General features: G+C 54.1%; 1 protein-coding gene across 1 annotated transcript in view; it reads left to right on the top strand.

Annotated features, from left to right (window-relative positions):
* Window positions 1-710: 710 nt before the first annotated feature.
* LOC139603914 (zinc finger protein 154-like) overlaps window positions 711-16,307 on the top strand; it is a 273,066-nt gene continuing 257,469 nt past the window's right edge. Inside the window, exon 1 of the mRNA XM_071454924.1 lies at window positions 711-837. The gene's annotated coding sequence lies outside the window, so the exon portion shown is untranslated. The remainder of the gene's footprint in view (window positions 838-16,307) is intronic.

Here is a 16,307-nt window from a genome sequence, read left to right as displayed (position 1 = left end):
CAGTGCACCCAAAATTCCTTAAAAAATGATCACACAAAGCTTGAGTACGCCAGTGGGGTTTCTGATGCACGTCTTCTAATCTTTTCCTAGTAAGCACATTTTATTAAGTAATTGTCTTCCATGTAGAAGTTTCTATTTCCCGGATTTATCTTGTTCATTTCCTATCTTGTTTAATTCTTTTTTCTCGGCTTCCCTAAACTTTGGAATTTCCAGTTTTTCCTCGTTTGGAGTGAATATTAAACTAACTCTTTCAGCTCCATTTTCTGCTGCATCCTTAGCTTTGTGATGTGCCCCCAGTTTGCCCAGTTTGCCTCTCCTTTGGCCCGGGCCGGGTTCCCCCCGCCCGCAGCGGCTGGGAGCAGCCGAGAGCCCCGCGCTGCCCATGCCGACCTGGCCCGGCTCCATGGCCGCTGCTGCCGCGGGCTGCGAGGGCTGCGGGAACAGGGCACCGAGGGTGTGGCTGCTGCTGGGGGAGGAGGAGGAGGGAGGGAAGGGCAGGGATGGAGGGGGAGGAGGAGGCGGGGTAAGGGGGGAGGAGGAGGAGGAGAAGGAATGGAAGGGGCGGGATGGAAGAGGAGCAGGAGGTGGGGATAAGACAGGGGAGGAGGAGGAGGGGGGATGGAAGAGGAGGAGCCGGAGGAGAAAGAGCAGTGAAGGAGGCGGGGTTAGGGGGGAGGAGGAGAGGGAGGTGGAGATAGGACAGAGGAGGAGCGGGAGGAAGAGGAAGAGGAGGGACCAGGGCGGATCAAGGCTGAGCTGCGGGAGCCACGCGGTCTCAATCCCTGCCTGAATTCGCAGCCCCCACCTGTGGGATCATCGCCCCCCCCCATGGCGCAGGTAAGTGGGGAGGGGGAGCCCGGCCCGGATATCCCGGGGGGTCCCTGGGTTGGGTTTTTGGGGGGATGTTTGGAGAATGAAGAAGTCCAAGGTTGAGCGGAAAAGGCCCCTCGGGGGGACATCGGGGGGTGGCGGTGGCGGCTGCGGGCAGAGGCAGCCTGGAGGAGCAGAGCCCTGTGTCCCCCAGGAGGCCAAAGTGGGGAGGCCAGAGAGGGGGGAGCGCCACCATTGGTGGGAGCCTCAAGAGCCTGGAGAGGGGCAGGGGGGACTCCTTGGAGCCGCTGCAGCCCAGAGCCGAGAATGAGGGGAGAAGGGAGCCCGGGAGCCCAAAGAGCCCCGGCATCCCGAAATGGGGAGAGCCAAGAGGGGGCAGTGCGTCCCCAGAGACGGCCTGGGGGGATCTCGTTGCCCTTGCCTGTGGCACGGAGGCAAATCCCATGCTGTCCTTGTCCTTCCTCGCCCAGAGCAGGAGCTGAGCATGGAGAGCAGGGAGGACAAATGCCCGCGGCAGAACCTGGTGGCAGAGGCCGTTTTGAGCGGCTCCACGGCGCAGGAAGCCAACGGGGAGGAAAAGGCCCGGAGATGCTGCACGAGGAGGGGCTGCAAACGCAGATGGCGGGGATGGGAGGGGGAAAGAGCCAGCCTGGGCCGGGAAGGCGGCCGGAGATGGAGGCAGAGCTCGGAGCTGGTGCTCCATGAGCAGCTCCATGATGGGGAGAAGCCACACATGTGCGAGGAGTGTGGGAAGAGCTTCAGGAGGAACTGCCACCTGATCAGGCACCAGAGGACCCACACTGGGGAACGGCCCTACGAGTGTGGGGAGTGTGGGAAGAGCTTCAGCCAGAGCTCCCACCTGATCAGGCACCAGAGGACCCACACTGGGGAGAGGCCCTATGAGTGTTCCAAGTGTGGGAAGAGGTTTCAGACCAGCTCTGATCTCCTCCAGCACTATCGGATTCACACAGAGGAGAGGCCCTTCCAATGCCCCGACTGTGGGAAGGGATTCAAGCGCAACTCCACCCTCGTCAAGCACCGGCGCATCCACACTGGGGAGAGGCCCTACGAGTGTGATAAATGCAGGAAGAGGTTTCAGACCAGCTCCAGTCTCCTCCTGCACTATCGGATTCACACAGAGGAGAGGCCATTCCGCTGCCCTGACTGCAGGAAGGGATTCAAGTACAGCTCCGCCCTCGTCACCCACCAGCGCATCCACACAGGGGAGAGGCCCTACGAGTGTCCCCAGTGTGGGAAGAGCTTCTCCAGGAGCTCTCACTTGACCCGACACCAACGGAGGCACCGGTAAGGGAAGCCCTGCGAGTGCCCTGAGTGCGGGAAGAGCTTCGTGCGCTGCTGCAGCTCCATCCCCCACTGGAGGAGGCACTTTGGGCACAGCCCTGGTCACTCACATTCCCTGTGATCCATGTTGGGAACACTCCTGGCTGTTTGTCCTTTGGTTTGGCCTGAATTTTTTTCTCTTCTCCCTCTCTCTCTACTCCAAAATCCAAGAGGGATGGATCTGTCACCTCAAAACCACTCAAACCCCACTGAAAATAACTGAGTCTTAACCCCAAAAGGCTCAATCCTACCTCAAATTCCTTGTTCCCTCCTCAAAAAAACTCAATCCCATGCCAAACTCAATCCATTCCACACCCACCAGGGTGAGATGGAGTTGGAAGGAGATTGGGAGAAGTGGGATCCCAATTTGAAGCAATGGGATGAGGATTGTGTAGGATGTATTTGATAGCAAATAAAACTTTCAGAGTTACTGATTTCTGTCCCGTTCATTTTCAGTCAGTTCTGTTTGCAGAGTGCCACCTTCTCAGCTGATTCAATTCCTATAAAAATCCCATTTTTTAAATCATCTAACCCAAACAATCCAAAAACCAATATTGAAATAAAACCACCCACACACAATTAATTTTTTAAAAATAATTTTAATTTTTCAAGAGTACTTAAGGATGTTATTAAAGTTTAATTGTTTGGTTGAAATGTCTGAGAAATTATAGTGGTGTTTGGTTTTGTGTTTAGTATATTTGTAATATGAATTGTTTAACTAAGAGGTGTTAGATGGCTTGTTTGTTTCTTTAGATTTTTTTATCTAAAGTACATTAGTCATCGAGTTAAAATTTTCAAAAGGTATTTCTTGATATATAATTTGTTTATTTATATGCATTGGTATTATTATAGTAATAGTTGTTGCTTTGGTTTGAATCATTGTTGGAGTATTGTAAAGAAGAGTTGAGATTTTTTTTTTTTTTTTTATTATAATTTATTTAATTTCAATTATTATTTCTTTGTTTATAATTTTATTGCAATTTGTTGAGGGGATAGGAAGGAAGTTCAAGGGCAGGAACATTTTTCCCTGGCTGGGAACTGGAATTCCAGACCCAGGGAGTGTGTGCAGGACCCCACAGACTGGGATCAGATATGGGCTGGGATCAAATATGGGCTGGGATCAAATATGGGCTTGGATCCTTTGGATTGGGGCTGCGCAGGCTGGGACCATATGGATCAGGACCACACAGACTGAGATCAACTGAAATGGGATCAAATATGGGCTGGGACTGTTTTTTAAAGTAACTTTGTTCTATAGTTTTTATTTCTGTTATTAATTAAGCTCAGTGAAATAGCTACTTGTGTTAAACTGCCTGCTTGGATGGGATAACATCCAATGCACCCAGGATGAGGACACCTGTACAGATCTGCCAACTATCAGCACTCCCCGTCTGAAGGCAGAGTGCACCAAGGCCCAAAACCTGGAGGTGATAAAGACAAGGAGCCAAAACCACAGCCAAGAAACACACATGCTCTAAAAAGGCAGACCCAGGGAGGGGCCATGTAAAATCATTCCTGGAATATGTAAAGTAGTTGATGGATATGCATGAGGGTCTATGAATATGCACCAGGCTGACGTAAGGGGAAAGGTATTTCCACTCTCCTGTGGAAATGGAAAACGTTTAATAAGGGACAATGGGAGACCAGGACCATGGAGCAAAGGTTATTACGGCCGGGTGCATCTTGGCACTCAGCCAGGAGCACCCTGTTACCTTCGGGGATCCCCTGAAATACCTTTCCCCTTACATCAGCCTGGTGCATATTCATAGACCCTCATGCATAGTAAACTTTTCCCCAAAACTTGTTTCATGTTCCAAGAATTGTTTAGCATGGCTCTTCCTTGGATCTGCCTTTTCGGAGCATGCAGATTCCTTGGTTGTGGTTTTAGTCCATTTTTATCACCTCCAGTTTTTGGGCTTTGGTCTATTCTGACTGTGAAATTTAGGTTGTGGGATTTTTAGTATGTTGTGGATGGAAGCAAAATGGAGGGCCCAGTGTTTTGTCCTGGGTTTCTTCTTCATGAGTTTGGGTGGCTTTTTGTAATTGGGCAGAAATTCCACATTGCAGGCTCTTTGGGATCAGTTATTGGGTTAAAAAGGAAAATAATCTAGGTGTCAGTTCCTAATTGGATAGTTTAGTTTTAATAGACCTTGGAACAAGAGATTGTTGGCCATTTTGTGCCTTCTACTGAAAAGCTGCTGAACTCCCAGTAATGAGGCTGTTTTACTGATAAGAAATAATAAACACTTGAGTCTGAACATGAATTACTGTCTCAAGTGCCTTCAATCCAGAGCCAGTGAAACCAACAACTGGTACCCCACAGCTTGAGGTAGTGCCAAGGCAGAACTTGTTCATGCTCTTTTCCCCTGGTGATTTTCTACTCCCGTCCAGACTCTGATAGCAAAGCCGTGCTGGTGACAAAAGATTGACCTTGGCATCCTGGGGCACTTTCTGGGTGGGTGTTTGAATCTGCTTTTCCAGGCCTCGGGCTGAGCAGGGTGAGGCCGAGGCCTGGGCCCCTCCAGGCGGCGCCGGGAGCGCCCGGGGCAGCGGCGAGGGGCGGCCCTGAGGGGCGGCACAGGGGGCATTTCCCCCGAGCGGGCGGGCGGGCGGGCGGCGGGGAAAGGCGCCCTGGGCACAAGGGCAGGCACAAGGGCCCCGGCTCTCTGCAGTGCGGGCGGCCTAGCGCCGATCGCTGCTCCCGGAGCCGCTGCCAGGGCCGGGTCTCCTCCCCGCCGCTGACCCTGCACCTGCAGCGCTGCCTCCGCCTCTGCCGGGCTCCCCGGCACGGACGGCAAGGACATGGACACGCTGCAGCAGGGGCCCAGCAGGGACACCCAGATGGTGCCGGGGCTGCAGCTCCTCTCCTGCAAGGAAAGGCTGACACAGCTCGGCTTCTTCAGCCTGGGAAAGAGACCCAGCCTTGATCCAGCTGTGGCCTTCCAGTACCTGAGGGCAACACACAAGAAAGCTGGACAGGGACTTTGTACGAGGGCAGGCAAGGACAGGACAAGGGAGCATGGATCCAAATGGAGAGAGATTAGGTTTAGGTAAGGGATTCAGAAAAAAGACTCTCCTGGAACAGGTTGCCCAGAGAAGGTGGGCATGTCCCGTCCCTGACAGTGTTCAAGGCCTGGCTGCATGGAGCTCTAGACAAGCCGGTCCAGTGCAAGGGGTCCCCAGCCACAGCAGGGGGGTTGCAGCCATGGGATTTTCCAGATCCCTTCCAAGCCAAACCATGCCACGACTCCATGATTCTGGGATACTTCCCCTCCTCATCCTCTGGCAGAAAAAGAAACTTGGCCCCAAGTTCCACACTGCAGACCATGTCTTTTGGCAGCCTGCAACTGTGTCAACAGAGGATGAAAAGAGATGACATTACTGACACGATTTCCCTTTTCTATTTGAAAAGTAAATGCTCTGCTCCTGTCCACTCTGGCAAAATTGTCAGAAGACGCAATTGTTCCCCATGAAATGCTTGGTCTCATGCAAAGAAGAAAGAAGCCAGAAGCCAACACTCTTCGTTATTGCTACATTGTTTTCTTTGGTTACTTCTCTAATAGGAATGACTTTGGGGTGTGATTTGTTTGTTTCTCTCTTTCGTTCCTTGGGGCGCGCGGCGGCTCCTCCGTTGGGTTCGCGGGGGCAACGGAGGAACGGCCGCGAGCTCCGGCGGCTCCGCAGCAGCAGCAGCAGCAGCAGCAGCGCTTCTCTTGATTGGTTTTCCGCTTGACTTTTCACTCGCTCCCCATCCCCTTCTCCCTCTCACACTCACTCTACTCCCGTCCCGTTCCGTCCTGTCCCGTCCGTGTTCCGCCTCTCCCAGCCCGGCTGATGCCACGTCCCGCAAGGCGCCCCTCGGCGGGGCCGCCCCGTGCCCGCCCCTGCCCGGCCCGCCGTGGTTCCGCCTCGGCCGGGCTCTCTCCGTCCTGGCTATGGCGCCACTGGAAGAGCCGCTCGCTCTGGTGCTGGCGGAGCAGTGCGGGCTTTTGGCCGCGCCTGGCGCGGGCTCTGGCCCAGCCCCGGCCGAGGCCCCGGCCCCGAACGAAGCCCCTGCCGCGGTTCCGCCCGCAGCCGCCCCGCTGCCGCCCGGCTCTCGCCCCGTGGCCGACAGCGTGGCCGGCAGCTGCCCCGCTCCGAGCTCCGCCACTCGCCAGCTCGGCCGCCGGCCCCGAGCTGCCGCAGCCCGGGGCGGCTCGGCAAGCAGCAGCGCGCCGGGCGGGCAGGTGCCCCGGGCAGAAGAGCGGCAGCGCGGTGCCGCCCGCACGGGCGGAGAGGCCTCCCCTAGAGCAGCTCTAGCGGCAGGGCCCGCTGCTGGGCAGCGGCGGCTGCGGCAGCGTTTACTCCGGTCCCCGCCTCGCCAATGGCGCCCCGGGAAGAGATGGGGCCGGCTCGGAGGGCGGCGGCGGGCGGCGGGCGATGAGCTCAGCCCGCCGCTGGCCTTGGCTCGCAGGCAGCCATCGAGCGAGTGTCCCGGGAGCGCATCTCGGAGTGGGCGCGGCTGGGGAGTGAGCGGGGCCAGCGGGAGGAGCCGGCGGGGCGTGCCGGGCGGGGCTGAGGCGAGGCCCGGCAGGGCAGCAGCCGGAACGCTGTGAGGGCAGCGAGCGTGGAGTGAGCGGGGGCCGCGCCGCGCCCTGGGCCGGGCCATGGCGAGCCGCGGCGGGGCCGGGCAGGGGCTGCCGAAGGCGCGGCGCAGCATCGGCCCCGCTGACGGCATCGCGGTCCCCCCGCAGCGCAAGGGCGCCCTTGTGCCCCTGGAGCTGGCGCTGCTGTGGAAGGTGTCGCGGCCTGGCTTCCGCGGCGTCGTGAGGCTCCTGGACTGGTTCGAGGTGCCCAAGGGCTTCGCGCTGCTCATGGAGCGTCCGCAGCGCTGTCAGCACCTCTGGTACTTCCTGCACGAGCGGCGGTTCCTGACGGAGCCCGTGGCGCGGGGGCTGTTCCGCCAGGTGCTGGAGGCCATGGGGCACTGCAGCAGCTGCGGCGTCCTGCACCGCCACATCAAGGCCGAGAACGTCCTCGTCGACCTGGCCACGGGCGAGGCGAAGCTCATCGACTTCGGCTGCAGCACGTTCCTCCAGGACACGTTCTACACCCGGATGTCAGGTGAACCCAAAGCCGGGGCCCAGCTGGGCAGCAGAAGTTCCTCCCTTGGCTGGCAGAGGGGGAAGAGGGAGGGAAGGAAGGAGGCAAGGAAGGAGGGGGAATCCTTCTTCAGCCAGCTGCAGCCAAGTTGCTTTGTGGCAGGGCAGGGCCTGGCTGTTGTGGAACGGGAGCTGGCTGGGAGGGAGGGAGCAGCATGGGCCTGATGAGCTGCGCCCGTGTCCCATAGGAACGCCGGAGTACAGCCCACCGGAGTGGATCCTCTTTGGCTGCTACCATGGCCAGCCAGCCACCATCTGGTCCCTGGGCATCCTGCTCTATGAGCTGCTCTGTGGGCACCTTCCTTTCCACACCAGCGAGGACATTGTCTGGGGCCAGCTCTTCTTCCTGCCCCGGGTGTCTCAAGGTGGGGATGCGCCTTCAAGGCACGAGGGGAAGAACGGGGTTGGGAGGGGCGGCTGGCACATAAGCGTCCTGCTCTTGCAGCTGGTGAGGAGGTGCATCTCCTGGGCTTAGCTGGAGGAGGTGGCACCTGTGCCTCTGTGCTGGTGTCCTCCGCAAGAGAGGATCGATAGGAAGCTTTTGGCTGCAGCTCTGAGCACTCCTGGTGTGGCCTGGGCACTGTGGAATGTGGGAGAGCATGGACAGGAGCCTTGTCCCGCTGAGCTTTGTAGACAGTTGGCTAGCTGAGAAAGGTCACGTCAACATAATACCCCGGTTAAGCAAGAAGGAGAGAAGTCTAGAAGTCAGCAGTCAGTGTCCATATAAGGCAAGGACATTATGCCCTTGATGCAACAACAGGATAGGGAAGAGGCTCTTTTGCCAAAAATATGAAGAGTAGTTTCAACAGAATAACCACAAGAATGCAGAAGTAGGCGTAGTTGGCCGATAAGTAACTAACCAATAATGAGCTCTTCTTTGCAATATGTATGAGCTTTATTAACACCAATATAAATATGTGTGACTCTCAATAAAGTTTGAGACTTGCTGATCAGTCATATTGCATGCCACATTTCTCCTGCCGATCCGACACAAACCCAAACTCCAGCCCTGGGATACCCTATAAAAACCCCACGGCCCTGCCTTTGCCCTGTCTTTCGGGGGTCAGAAATGGATTCTGGAGCTTTCTGAAACCCAGACCCGTCTCGTTTGTTCCCGGCACCGGCAGCTGCAGCCTCCCTGGACACCATGAACTCTGGAGAATGGGGGCAGCCAGTGGGGACAGGTCCTGGACTGCAAGATAAGTGTGTGTTCTGTTTGCCATCTGTCAGTGGTGGGGCAGTTATCTTCTGTTCATTGGGCAGTTTCTCTCTTCCACAACCAATCCTCCCTGTGGGGAGGTGTGTTCCATTAATAGGCCATTGATTATTAATTATTAATCTTCTGGTAATGGTCCACTGAGTGTCACTGCATGGCTGATTAAATGACATCATCGCATTGGGAGATGCTCCACCCAGGGGGAGGAGCCAAGCATTCCTACCTGGATAGAATCTGAGATTTGGAACACTGTAGGCAGCCTTTTCCTCCTGGATTCCCAGAGGAGCAGCTGTCTTCCTTCTCCACGGGATTCCCAGAGGATCAGCCTTTTCCTCCTGGATTCCCAGAGGAGCAGCTGTCTTTCTTCTCCATGGGATTCCCAGAGGATCAGCCTTTTCCTCCTGGATTCCCAGAGGAGCAGCTGTCTTTCTTCTCCACTGGATTCCCAGAGGATCAGCCTTTTCCAACTGGATTCCCAGAGGAAGGAAGATTCCCAGGCCCATCTACAGCAGCCCTGGACCTTCAGAGGAAAATTCCACCCTTCTCCAGGATCCCTGCTCCAACAGAGCCACACCTGGCACTGCAGGAGGGCTGCAGCCACCACTGAATGGGACTGCTGCCAGCACCCTGACCCACAGGGGGTCAGGCCCTGTTCTGACTCTGTAAGTGGGGTTTTTTTTCGTCTGTACTACTGCATTTATATTTTTATTTTTTCCTAAAAAAGAACTGTTATTCCTATTCCCATATCTTTGCCTGAAAGCTCCTTAATTTCAAAATGATAACAATTCAGAGGGAGGGGTTTACATTTTCCACTCCAGGGGAGGCTCCTGCCTTCCTTAGCAGACACCTGGCTTTTCAAACCAAGACAATAACAAAGTTACTTTAACACCACAGATATAAAATCCATTTTAATCTCTGCAAAAAGCCAATATTATGTGTCCATAACAATAAACCTCTTGCTGAGTGATGGTAGATGTCAAAGTAACTTTGTTCTAAAGATATAGTTTTTATTTCTGTTGTTAATTAAGCTTAGTGAAATGGCTGCTTGTGTTAAACTGCCTGCTTGGATGGGATAACATCCAATGCACCCAGGATGAGGACACCTGTACAGATCTGCCAACTATCAGCACTCCCTGTCTGAAGTGAGCTACACTTTGGGAACATCTCATGTTTCATGCATGCAATGGGTGACAAGATGATTTAAAATGCTAATAAAATAAACAAGAAAGGTCATTTTTGTTCCTCAAAACAACAACAACAACAACAACAACAACAAGTTCTGGTTTAATGAAAGGTGGAATCCGTTGCTCTTAAGAGCAAAGATTCATAGCTGGAATAAAGAGTGTTCAGCCCAGCTGTTTCTACTGTGAGGCCGTATTTCATCCCCCCTGAAAGTCCTTCATGTTTGCACAGAAAACTGTCCTTGCACCGCCCAATAAATTCCATCACTTAAGCTGGCCAAACAACCACTGTGGTCAAGTGGGGTCTGAGCAGCTTCCAGGATCCCAAGCAGCTTCAGAAGCTTCATTTTACACCTCCTCTTCTCCCAGTGAATACCCAGCACCACCATCACTGTGGACCCATAGCTATGGATCACTGGCCTGGCCAGCACAGGGCTAATGTTTGCATCAGCCAGGAGGAGCTGCTCTGCCTGCCTGTCTGTCTCAGCCTCAGCCCTGAGACCCCAAATGCCTCCATTCTGGCCCAATCCTTCCTGGTGCTGAGCATAAGAACTCGTGCAGACAAGAGCAGGGAGGGAATCTCCCCAGCCGTTTATCACCTCAGCAACAAGACCTTGGCACCAGGCTGTTATCTGTAGCAGAAAGCAGCAGCAGGAAGGAGACACCAGATCACCAGCCCCAGGCCATGGCCCTGGTGCTGTCCTTACCAGTGATCAGTGTCTGCAGCTCTCCAGGAGCTCAGGGAGCAGGGATGCTCCTCACCATCTCATCTTACCCATGCACCCAAAGCCACAGCCAGCTGTGTGCTCCTGCCCACCAGCACATGCCAAGGCACAGCGTGGGATTCTTGGGGAGGTGTCCTCTGCAGGGCCAGGAGTTGGACTTGGTGATGCTTGGGGGTCCTTTCCAGCCCAGGATATTTTGTGATTCTAAGGCTTTGGCCAGCCCAGGTTTCAGCCACCTCCCTGATCCATGTGTGATTGACCCCAAAACAGATCTTGCCTCTGTCTACCCTCCAGTGCAAGGAACATGTTGCATCTACCCCAGCCCTGCTGCTTGTGTCTGATGGATCATGCTGACCTTTTCAACATATTTCTTGGAGTATTAGAAAACATTATCTGACAAAAAGCAAAAGAAACAAAAAACCCCAAAACCAAAACAAAACAAAAAAACCCCCAAAACCAAAAAAAGCCAACAAACCAACCCAAATGAAATCAATTTGGGTAATGATGGCCTTTTGTTCCAGTTTATCCTGCACCAAATTCCACAGATGGTAACTCTGAACATTTCCCAGACCTTCACAGCAGAGCTTGGAAGTGTCTCTCTGATTTCTTGGTTGTTTCATGACACGTGCATTTCTCCTATATAATCCCAGTGTTTTGCTTAGAAGCCATATTATAACTGGGAATCAATCTTCTTCATTTGAACATCTAGGACAGATTCACACATCATTTCACCATTAACTAGGATAGACTCAGCCTTGCAGATCTTTCAGGTTTCAAGCCTGGCTGTGTTGTTTCAGTTCTTTGCTGCTGCTTGTGTTTTGTGAAAAAAAAAAAATTAAATAAGCAGACTTTGGGACTTTCTGTTGCGGCTTGAAGAAGAACACAGGTTGTTTCATCGCTTTTGTGAGACATGTGTTACCCGGCTCATTAATTCACAACAGTTCTTGTTTTCTCTGCCTTTTTCACGCTGATGTGATACATTTGTGAAGTCCAGGGTTGTACTGCAAGTGATTAATGCTGCGGTAAAGTCTGATAAACTGAGATTCCAACAAAAAAGTGTGAAAAATGTAATCTCTAAAGTTCTGAAAGCTCACATGTGACGAAACCCATAAATCAGCCCAGAAGCAGTCATTATGGTGAGTTACTAACGTGATTATGCAGCTGCATTTGTCATCATTTCCCATTACGTAGAGAATAAACCTGTCAGGCTGATTTATGGCAGAGGGCTCCACAAGATGGGAACTGGCACCTGTACTGTTCTGTGGAAACGATGAGAAATGCTGTGTCTGCTCAAGTGCTGAATGGAAAAGGAAGGAGGGGAGATAACTGTTCTTTGAAGGCACTGATTCAGGGACAAAGACTTCAGAGAGGAGTCATGCTTACTCCCATGGGATGGCAGGAAGAGTATCCACCAACCTGTCCCAACAGCAGCAGCAGCATCAGAATGCGTTCTCCACAGGTGGAGGGAAGAGAGGAGAGAGGAGGTCTTTTGAGGGGACCAAAGTCAGTCATGGAGAAATCCTAGAAGCCTGGAATGGTTCGGGTCACAAGGAATCTGAAAAACCATCTTGTTCTAACCCCTGATGTGGGCCGTGACAAACTGAACAGCTGAATGCCTGGCTACTCAGGGGATACTCAAGGTTTTGGATTCCATGCCTGTGCATCTCCCGTGGAGCAGCTGGGTCTGCTGGGAGCAGATGGCATCCACCTGAGCTCAGAGCAGGCCAAAAGATGGGCAGATGTGGCACTGAGCAGGGCGAGGGACATCCCTGCACAGCAGCGCTCTGACAAGAGCAGCAGTGGCCTCCTCTCAGTGCCCTTCCCCGAGCAGCAGCCGCTGAACACCATGGTGGCTACACAGATGCTTTTGGCTCTGCAATCCCTTTGTGCTCAAAGGCCACGCTGGGCATTTCAGCTGGGCTGGAAGGTCTGGCTGGGCAGGGAAGAGGCAAGAGGCACTGCTGGTGTGAGCTCCATGTGTTCACTGGGGACACAAGGAAGATTCTGTTCATCCAAAGAAAAACACAAGCAGCCAGTCCCTGCTAACACAGCAGTGCGACTCTGTCCAGAGCAGCTCAAACTCTCTGCCAGAACCACCCCCCTGCACCTTCTTGATCTGAAGGGGACTAGAAGTGGTTTCACTGCAGTTCTTTATTTCTGCTGTCTGATAATGGGAAGGTTTCAGAGAAGTCTTGGATGGACTGGATCAGGGAAGAGTCAAGCAAGAAAAACTGAGCAACCATCACCCAACCCCACTGACAGAAGAACAAGTCCCATTAGGAAAAGCACCTCAGGTGTTTTCATAGTTGACAATATGTATCCTACTCAACATTACTGATTATAATCTTTTCCATTTGGAAACTTATCAGTGGGGACTTCTGCCTGCTTTGTGAAGGGAGCCCCTGGGGCCCATCCCCTCCCAGAGGGGCTGCACTTGCTGCCTGCCGGGGCTTTCATTGCTGGGCCCACTGGGAGCCCCTGAGCTGGGCTGGGCACCAAGGGCAGGGCTGGCCCGGCTGTGATGCCTCTGGCCCCTGTGACACCAGGGGCAGCGTGTCACAATGGGGGCAGCTGGAAAAGGCCCCCGCAGGTAACGCAGGCCCAGCACAGCCTGGGCAAGCGGTGAGTGCGCACGTGGCGGGGCTGGGCCGGGCCAGGGCCGGGCCACAAGCGCCGCACCTGGGCCTGCATTGTCCCCCTGCACCCAGGGCCAGCCCCTGGGGCCGGCGCCTTGGCTGGGGCACGGGGCTGCTGCTGCTGGCCCACTGGCACAGGCCCTGCTGCCTGCCAGCTGCCCGGGGCCCTCTGCTTCTGCCCTCACATCCCTGCGCCTCCGGGCCTCACTTCAGCCCCCACAAGCTCCCTTGGCAGCCCCAGTGAAAGCCTTGTCTCTCTCCTCCTGCAGACCATGGCGCACAGAGCAGTCCTGGCTGGGCTTGTGCTGCTCCTCTTCCTGTTCCCACTTTCCGTGGTGGACAGATTTCACGGGGATGGGCAGCCCCGTGCAGAGGAGATGAAAGCGGCCCCCCCAGAGCCAGCTGAGCCTGGCTGGGGACCCTGGCTCCTGGCTGCCTTGCGCTACCTGCACCAGCTCTGGCAAATTGCTCAGCCGCTGCTCCTGCTTTTGGGCTGGTGGCTCAGGCGCAGAAGGGCAGCCACGAGGCAGAGAGCAGCGGCCCAGAGAGCTGAGGAAAAGGCCAGAAGGAGGAAGGTGGAAAGCGAGCGGAGAAGGCGGCTCCTTAGGAAGAGATTCAAAGACATGGAGCAAATGCGCCAGGCCACGAAAGAAATAGAAAAGCAAATGGCCAGGCTGATTGGAATGAATAGGGATACAAACAGGATGCTGAAGGTAGGCAGGGCAGGCTTTTGGAGGAGCACAGGCAGTGGCTGTGTGAAGAAAAGCTTCCTGCTGGAGATGCTCTCTGGGCCGGCCAAGGCGAGCCGCACGTCTTTGTGAGCAGCCGGCGCACAGAGCTGCGCTTGCTGCCCAGCACAGCCCTGCGCCGAGGCACAGGCTCCAGGCTCCTGACACACCCTGCCCCTCTGCCCTCTCTCTCCTCACGGGATCTGTAGTAACTGCATCTATTTTAACCCTTTCCCATACAGAGCCTTTGCATCTGCTCGGAGGAAAGCACCATCTGAAGGCATCGGGCCAATGTTTGGAGATTGATTCAGATTCTTAAATAGTTTTGAAATATTTAAAATATCTTATTTAAAAATAGTTGTCTTTAGAAACATTTTCCAAAGTTTTTATTACTATAATGTGGATTAATACTCTTGTAAGATATCATAAATATTTTAAGAATATGTAGTAATTAAATAATGGCACTTTTCTTTAGATTATATAGAACTTATAATTCATCAAAATTACCAAGAATTATTGCAGTTAACCAAAACTGAAGTATACTTTATTTCTGTTTAAAACAGCAAATGTTGCTTAATCTCCATGGTCCAATAATTATTTTGTGTCTTGTTTAATATTCATATATACAGTATATAGACTGTCGCTACGAATGCCTATAATCACAATTGGTTAATTTAAATTTCACTCTCTGCCCTCTTGTCTCGGGAGGGTGACTTCCCTCAGGCAGCTGCAGTCCCTGTCAAGATACAATAAAGGCAATGCCTGAACAAATGCTGTGTCTGTGAGTGTCCATGCTGGACTCAGGTGTCAGCTGTGGGGAATTCCTGACACAGGGGCACCACAGCAGCCCTTGGCCATGCAGAGGCTCCTTTCCTCCCCTGCAGCAGCTGCTCCTTTGGTGCTGTGATCCAGCCTCTGCTCTGCGCGATGCCAAATGCAAGAAAACCAGGAGTGCCACCACTCAGACTGTCACTCGGGTCCCTGCAGAGCTCAGGAGCCACCATGGCTGTGTAGGTGTGGAACCTGCAGTGGGCCATGACAGCAGGGACAGCAGGGACAGCAGGGACAGCAGGGACAGCAGGGACAGGGGGACACAGCACAGCAATCACAGCCCGGCTGCCCTGGGACAGGCCCGGCAGGCAGACAGGACACGGGGCAGGCAGGAGTCCCCATCCTCTCTGTGCCCTCCTGAGCACAGGCACATAAGGGACAGGGGCAATGGGGACACAGCCGGCCCCTCTCCTCTGGGAATATCCCACCTGCCCAGGGGCCCTGACAGAACGCAGGGGCTGAGGCTCTGCAAGGGGAACCCAAGGGTGAGCAGGAGGACCTCCAAGTTACATCTGCCCACATTCTGCATGCAAACTGCTGCGTGGAGGAGAAAACCAGAGGGGCCTTGCCACAGCAGATCCCATCTGAGGGAAGGTGTTCTCTATTCCTGCACATGGGTGCCCCATGCAACATGGAGCACATGAATGCACTTTGACACCAGATTCTCAGCCCTGCTCGAGCGCTCTGGCACAGCAGGAGCGGCCATTCCCTAATAACACACGGGTTTGCAACTCTTGTGCAAAGCAACACAAATTGTCTCTCTCCTCCTGCAGACCATGGTGTCCAAATCAGTCCCTGCCCTGCTGGTGCTGCTCCTCTTCCACTTCCCACAGCCCGTGGTGATCAGTTGGGATGAGGATGCAGAGCTGGGCAAAGAGGGCCTGGAGCAGGCTACCCCAGAGGCACCCGAGCCTGCCTGGGGACCCCTGCTCTGGGCAGCCGTGCAGCAGGGGCCCTACTGGGCTGCTGCTGAGCTGCTCTTCCTGCCTTTCTTCCTCTGCCTCAGGCGCACAAGGGCGGCCATGAAGCAGAGAGCAGCGGCCCGGAGAGCTGAAGAAGAGGCCAGAAGGCGCAGGATGGAAATGGAGCAGAGAAGGCTTCGCTTCAAGAGGACATGCAAAGACTTGAAGGAGCTGTGGAGGACCATGAAGATGATCAAGAAGAGAATGGCCAGGCTGATTTGAATGAACAGCAAGGTGAGCTGGTTCCTGCTGTGAAGCTGAACTCATTGTGTTCAAGTCAGATTTCCTCTGCACGGATGTCATTGTAGTCAGATGAGAAATTGGCCCCTTAATTTGAATGCACTGGTGCATAGAGCTGTAGTCTAATGTTTTAATGTAGCTGACCTGTGCCCTGATAGCAAGGGGTGTTTAACAAATCTGCTATTGCCAGAAGGCTTTTGTGACTCTCAGACTGTGCTCTGCACATGGAGCAGCAGAAGAATTAAGGCCAAATCCTCCCTCAGGAACTGGAGGATATCACACGTGGGTAAGGAGCCTTTGTAAGGGAGAATTGACTGTTCTTCTCTTCCACCAGGTGACCCCGTGCTCCAACACGGTGATGGAGTTCTACCAGAGAATGCTGGTGGGCCTGGAGGGTGTTGGCAAGGGAGGGGCAGCCCTGATCATCACAGCCAGGTCCCAGCCCTTGCCTGGCTCCCCCAGGCACTGCCTTGCC

The sequence above is a fragment of the Agelaius tricolor genome, unplaced genomic scaffold (assembly GCF_023055355.1).
Source record: "Agelaius tricolor isolate 1412-34295 unplaced genomic scaffold, bAgeTri1.0.p SCAF_42, whole genome shotgun sequence".
Lineage (NCBI taxonomy): Eukaryota > Metazoa > Chordata > Aves > Passeriformes > Icteridae > Agelaius > Agelaius tricolor.
Note: the sequence above shows the minus strand (reverse complement) of the source record. Positions and strands in the feature narration are given on the sequence as shown.